The 7,020-nt window shown below is 50.4% G+C and overlaps 1 long non-coding RNA gene across 1 annotated transcript in view; it reads right to left on the bottom strand.

Moving 5' to 3' along the window:
• Nucleotides 1–1,694: 1,694 nt before the first annotated feature.
• Nucleotides 1,695–7,020, bottom strand: part of LOC102381702 — a 5,908-nt gene continuing 582 nt past the window's right edge. Inside the window, exons 2-3 of the long non-coding RNA XR_325589.3 lie at nucleotides 5,535–5,595; nucleotides 1,695–1,826 (exon numbers count right to left, since the gene is read on the bottom strand). This is a non-coding gene — a long non-coding RNA (uncharacterized LOC102381702). The remainder of the gene's footprint in view (nucleotides 1,827–5,534; nucleotides 5,596–7,020) is intronic.

Raw genomic sequence — 7,020 nt, forward strand, 5'->3', positions numbered from 1 at the left:
TATTCCCCCAGCAATATCGGCTGCTACCAATCCAATAACCGATTTACAGGAGCACAGGTGGGCAGCGTTGGGAGCAGCTCCCTGCAGGGAAGCCTGTGGAGGGGAAGGGGCATGGGGAAGAGAAGAGGCATGGGGGTGCAGACTGAGGTCCCCACAGTGAGAGAGGGAGTGGAGCAAGAGCAGGGGCAGAGGCTGGGGTCTCTGCCCAGCCCGGGTGATGAATGGGACCCGGGGCCAGTGCAGGGAGCAGGACAGAGCCGCGGGTGGTTTGTCCAGGGGATCAGTGTCCTGGTGCTTAATAATTGAAGTGGGGGTGCTTGACATAAAGGTCGTTGAATGAACTTGAGTTCAAGTGCTGATGCCACCATTTTTAAGTGCAGGGACATTTTTAACTTGCCACCTCCATGCCTCTCCTCGGGGTGGGCGCAGTGGTGGGGAGCACATAGACGCGGTGTCTCGGGGCACGGCTAGAAGGCATATATGTTTAGCGATGAAAATTCTCAGCTACACCGGGCAGAACAAGCCAAGAGCTAATAGAATTAATTTTCCTTTTATCAGTGCTGATCCGACACGCAACTGATATGTTGGTGCACCTCTAGTATTACCAGCCAAGATCCTTAGTGGAAACTAACCTACTGTAGCCACAACTGTTATCATCTTCTCCAGTGTATGCAACACATTTTCCTCCCAAAAAGGAGCTCTCATATCAGATGCGTCTGATGTACTGAAGCTACCGAAGAAAAGCAATAATTAAGTAAAACTGGTCGAAATATAACTTGAATCCAAGGCTCCAAATGCCAGTGAGAATTTGCAGCCCTAGGGAGGGAAGGGCAAGAAGAGTCCAGCCAAGGGCAACAAAGATGGTTGGGGGCGAGGCACATGGCTTGTGAGAAGAGGCTGAGGGCACTGGGCTAATTGAGTCTGGAGAAGAGAAAACTGTGTGGGGAGGATTGAATAGCAGCCTTCAACTCCCTGCAGGGGTTGCGAGGAGGATAGAGCTAGGCTGTTCTCAGGACAAGGAGCAATGGGCTCACGCTGCAGCAAGGGAAGTTGAGGTTAGATATGAGGAAGAACTTTGTCACTAGGACGGGGGTGAAGCACTGCAACAGGCTTCCCTTGCGAGGAGGATAGAGCTAGGCTGTTCTCAGGACAAGGAGCAATGGGCTCACGCTGCAGCAAGGGAAGTTGAGGTTAGATATGAGGAAGAACTTTGTCACTAGGACGGGGGTGAAGCACTGCAACAGGCTTCCCAGAGAGGTGGTTTTTACACACAAATCTAGGATCCGAGACCCTCACACTCATCCCAACTCATTCATAATGTAGAAGTTACAGTCCATATCCCTAATTTTCTCTTGAAGTTTTCAGTAGATATAGATTATTTAAAATGCTTTTTGACTTTCCCATTCGGGCTGCGAACAAATCGACTACTCTGTTTTGAGTCAGGTGAGACTTTCTCTTTCTTTCTCTCACCTTCATTTGGGGAATTCATTGCCCTGGTCGTCCTGAGCCGACCCTTTGTTTCAAGGCCAGAGACATGTCTTAAGTTTGGTGGTTGGCTGCTTGCTTTATGGAAGGTGCTGAAGAGGTACTTTGGGGAATAGAAGAAACACAGAAACAAGGAGAAAACACATTTATTTAAGCAAAATCAAGATTTTAACCTGTGAACAAAAATAGACAGACGCTGATAGGGTTGAGGATATAAGAAGTCTTTTGATGACTCCCACGGAGCTGGAAATTATGAAACGCTACCTCAGCAGTTGGCAAAATGCTCTTCTGACCTTTTTGGTGCACAAAGATGTAATTGCTCCTGATTACTTTCGACTGCCCTAAAAAGATAGTAGAATAAGATCAGTTCCCATGGCTCATACCCTTTCGGATGCTTTGAATGGTCTTCCAGGAGACGAGGGCCCAGAACCGAGGGCTCCCCCTTCCCAAGAGCGTGCTCCGACCACTACAAAGCTGTTCAAAAGGTGGCCACCTCCTCCTCCAGCCATGGTTTGGAACAGGACTCATTGCAGCTGGTGTGAGTCGGAGTATGGTTAAAGGACTGGAGACTTGGGCACCTCCCTAGCATTAATCTGGAGAGCAGCAGCCTATTTCATTTTCCATGACAAAATGGCACTTGTCCATCGCTGGAACTGCTAGAACAGGCTACAGGTGCATTATAGACAAGAAACGCGGTAACAGCAGTTTTGCTGCCTATGCTTCTGCCCGGCTCCAGCAAAAGTATCTCTGCATGTGACCCACGGGGAGCAGGATGAGCAGTAGCAGCCTTAGGGGAGGGTAAACTGGACGACCACCCAGGGTCCCACACTTTCGGGGTCCCCAAAATTTTGAACCTAAAACAAACCTAGAATGTAGCTCACTGGTAAAAAAACTTTCCGTAACTTATTAAAAACGTTGTTCTTTCTTCAACTTATGAATACTGATTATCGAAATAGGTGTCGGAGCAACGGATTGACCATTGACTCTAAATTTATTTTGTTGAAAAAATCTGCCATTCTATATGTATAATATGTCTCTCAATAAAATAGGGTTGTTAACACGTGTGTTCAGAGTGTTGTATTACTTAAATGTATTATGTAATATTCTCCACTGCAGTTCCAATAAAAATGAATTACCCTGACTATCTGTATCATCAGTGTTGTATTAAGATACTTTCATTGCAGTTTCATGATAGGGCAACATGAAATTGAAATAAAAAATGTCCAACTTGCTGATAGGTCATCAATAATAAGCTTCTAATCGCCCCAAATGACTCTCTTGCCCAGGGCTCCAACAACCCTCAGGCCACCACTGAAACGGGGACCAGGCTCAGCAGTTGAGCTCCCTGGTACTCAGTTCCTCACTAGGGCTGTGCGAAGCAGCTGTCTCGATTCGGTTTCAGATTCAGCCATTTCGGAGGGACAGGGATTCGTCTGGGTGTTTCGGATTACTGTTCTGTTTTGATTCAGCCGAATCTGTTTGGGAGTTTCGACGCTGTTTTGGTGATTCGGACGTAGGCTATAATGGGGAATTACTAAAGTGCCTATAACTTTGTCATTTCTGGCCTGATTTTGAAGAAACTTGCAGAGATGGTAGCCCCTTCCCAGGGCATGAAGCCAGCCAGGTTTCTGTGGCAGAAATGCCACCGTCGGTGCCCCTCTCCAGAGACCTGTCGCAGCCAGCCTGAGAGGCTGGGGGTGAATCCCTCACAGCGGGGATCTCCCACCTTGTCTGCATGGCAAAAGCCTGGGGCCTGGGAGGCGGATGCTCTGGTCACCTTGGCAGTGGGCAAAAGCCCGGCCCTGCGTGCGGGCCCAGGTAGCCAGGGATGCTTGGGAGATTGGTCAGCTGGTGGCCAGTATTGGCAGCTTCGATTGGACCGGGCTGCTGAGGTCAGAGAGGTTATTTAAGGGCCCGGGCCAGGAAGAAGACAGCCTTTAGCCATGCAGTCATCCAGGTGAATCTGAACCTGGCTCTCTCCTCATCACCACATGCTCCAAGAGTGCCCTGCCTCCAGAGGAAACTCCAACCACCGCTGGACGATGCATGTGAGTAAGGTACTCGAGATCAGGCGAGATATTTAGCTTCAGTAACTCAGATGCGTGTTTAAACGGCTACCTCAGCCATACTGGTTTGCTTTATGGGATTCCTGTGATATTCGTCCAATACTGCTCTACTTTTACCCTGTTTTCGCCCTACCCCCTGCAATCAATAAAGTTCTCCTTTGTGACCGGTGTGGGAGACTTATTGAGGGGTGGGTCCAAATTATGCCAAGGAGGCCCCTTAGGTCTGCGGACTAAGAGAGACTTTCCTAATAAGCCCCTGACTTGGGGAAGTGCCCCAAGTGCCTGTATTGGGTCTAGGACCCATTGGATGATCAGGCCTGTGTTCTCCAAGGTGCACAGAGCCAGAAGTGAGTCCAGAGCCTTGGCTGGTGGCAGCAGGAACCCCAGGCTAGCGGGTGTGCTCCAGGGAAGGGGTCGGCCGGACGGGAGGCACCCCAAGGGAGGCATTCAGAGCCTGGAAGCTGGTCGGGCGCAGAGAGGTGGGCGGCTCAACGCAGGAGCGCCCCCTACTGGTCCGCCACAGTTTCAAGGAGATAGGTGCAGGGGTTCTGTGAAACAGCACCTCAAACTGTTCAAAGAAAAACTCCTATCACTTGCTGGCGCCAGCAGCCTGCTGTCATCCAGAGGCCCACACCCCACGGGAGGGCAGCGGGGCCGTGCCAGACTCCTTGGGCGGGGTGCGGGCCCCTGGATCTGTGCATGGGATGACAGCAGGCTGCCGTCCCTCCCCCAGAGCACTGGGACGGAAAGGGACCTCAGGGACAGATCGCAGACACCGCCCAGCTCCAGATGTCAATATGAGAGCAGCCCTTCCCCTCCTCTTCCCCCTCTCTCTTCTTAGTTTCTGTTTCCCTGCAAGCCCGGCTCCAAAACTCCAAATATGGCACCGCTCCCCCACCTCCAAATTTCCACACCTGTGGGGAATATTGTGGGCTGGATGACTCTGCTGCAGGCCAGATCTGACCCACGGGGCAGGGGCTGAGCATCCATGTTCTAGGCCTTTTGTCTCCTCTCTCTCTGCTGCCAGCTGTGCTCATCACCTGGCAGGCTGGCTTGACTCGGGAAGACTACAGGAAGAAAGGCACTGAATACTTTGGCTTTCTCTGCATCGTTTGTAACTAGATTGCCTCCTGCAATCCATACAGGTCTGATCGTTTATTTGATCTTTTCTTCCTCTTGACATAGTAACAAAGTCCCTTTTTAACTGTTTTCTATGGCCCTTGCTATTTACATTTCAAATCACATCCTGCCCTGCCTAATTTTCTCACAATCTATGACAACTTTCATCACATCAAGTTTCTTAGCAATGCCTCTCTCGATCAATAATTTCTAACCAATGACAGAAAGACCACAGAACGCCCCATGGCCATAACCAGGAACTTGGACTTGAGGCCGCTATATGGCATGTTCCTGCCATGACTGTCGGAGCATCCCTCTCTGAGGCGATTCATAGAAAACTTGGAAAGTCTTGCTTCATCCTAATGTGCAACAAAAATTCTGAATTTCCAGAAAAATTAACCGTTTCTTTCTCTGGTCAGAACTGGTTCTAACCTTTTTTTTGTTTTTTTAGTGAGTATTACTGCGCGTAGCATTTTTAGACAAAGGGGTCCAATCATGACCTCAGTTCAATCAGTATGGATTCAGAGTTAGTCTACTGAATGGACTGTCATTTCACCCACATCAAAACTGCTTTTCACTGGTATGCCAAACACATTCAAACCTCTTGAAGTATTTCTCCCCTGCCTAATTTCACCCCCTCTAAAAATACTGAGAGCAACAAGACTGGCTCAGAAAGAAGTGGTCAGCATTTTCTTTTATTGAAAAAACTCTATTTTCTGGATTGTCTTTACAGCTCAACTTTTTTAAATTGAAAAAAGGGGAAAAAAGCAAGTCAAATTTAATCTCCCAGGCTAGAACAGGCACCCGTGCTCCGCTCTTAATTAGCAGTAATGGAGGGAAGTAGCCTGGAAAACAGACGCTTACCTTGCCTACACTAGCAGAAGAATCGTTTTTTTTCTTGCTTGTCTGTGATTTCTGACCAGACCTGTGATGAAAAGTAAAAAATGTTTAGTCCCCATGCATTTTGAATGCTGCATTACCTGAACAAACCGTTTAACAAGGCATCGCAACTATCTGTTCCGAGATCATGCTTAATAAAACACTTCTGTGTAACTGGATTGTCAAATGGCAGGATCTGAAAGCCATGTAGGCCCCACAGTTCATGGCCCTATATTGAAGATCAAACGTGCCCTGTGTGCTTCTCCCCCTGTACTGCTGGAAGAGTCTGCGCAAGTGCTGGGAAGTAATCCAGCTGCAACAGCAGAGCTCCACGCAGGCTCACTGATAGCTGCACACAGGTGTACCTTCATTCAGCACCCAATAGCAGGCAAGCAGGCAAGAGTGTTAAGAGCCCCTAGCTACCTCGCCTTGAGCCCCAGGGCTTATTCTCCCAGCCCCGCCCCAGCAGCCATGTGGGCGCACGGCAGGCCTTTGCGAATGCACACAGCAGCCAAGGCAGAGCAGAGACAGTGCTGGGGAAAGAGACCGCCAGGCACAGGGCAGGCGAAGCTGCTGCTGCTCCGCACACAGCACTACATGATGGCTCGCCCGCTCGCTTTCCCGCAGGTGCTCTGAGACTTTCATCGTGGACGAGGCTGTCAGGCTGCAACTTCAAAACGAGGGCCTTGGCCTAAGACCACGGCTGCGCATCTTGACCTGCCGCCCTCTCACTACCCGCTCAGGCTGGTCAAAGCCATCCTGAAGTCTCTGGCAGGGCCAAACCCTCTGTCCACTCCCCACTACCAGAGCGGTAACTGGGGTCAGCTGCCCGTCCCCTTCCTTCAAATAAACCCCTGACCCAGAACAAGAAAGTGTCTGGGCAACAGGGCAACCTACCCAAGACTGCTTGGATGCTCCCTCTAGCTCACTCCTTAGCTTTGCCTTAGTCCGATCTCCTGGTTCTTGACTCAGCTCAACCCTGGACTTCGCTCCTGGACTGACCCCCTGACTTCCTGGCCCAGCGTGACCCCAGGTTTTGCAGACCTATCCAAGTCCTAGGCAGTGCCCCCATGTCCTGGCATGACAAAGGTCCTCTTTGATCTCATTCAAGAGCATGTCATGGATGCCCTCTTCCTGATGGCCAATGAGCAACTATAGCTCTAGGCCCTCATTCTCTTCTATTGGCATCTGGGCCCTTTCCTCCTAAGCACAGGGAAAGGCAAGGTTTCCTTTCATGGGGAGAGAAGCAGGGCTGCCCCCACCGGGGAGCCATCCAGATCCTGCAAGCCCTGTGGCTGAAGCCCTGCTTCACCTGGCAGGAAGCAGAGTCACAGGAGGAGGCAGTAACCTCAGTTACTCGCCCAGCCATGCCCTGCCCACCTGCCCTTCTGCAGCTGAGTCCGACCTTCAGGTTAGACCCAGCACAACGGTGGAGGCAACGGATGGTGACACAACACAGCGCCCTCTTTTA

Source organism: Alligator sinensis, unplaced genomic scaffold (assembly GCF_000455745.1).
Source record: "Alligator sinensis unplaced genomic scaffold, ASM45574v1 scaffold2025_1, whole genome shotgun sequence".
NCBI lineage: Eukaryota > Metazoa > Chordata > Crocodylia > Alligatoridae > Alligator > Alligator sinensis.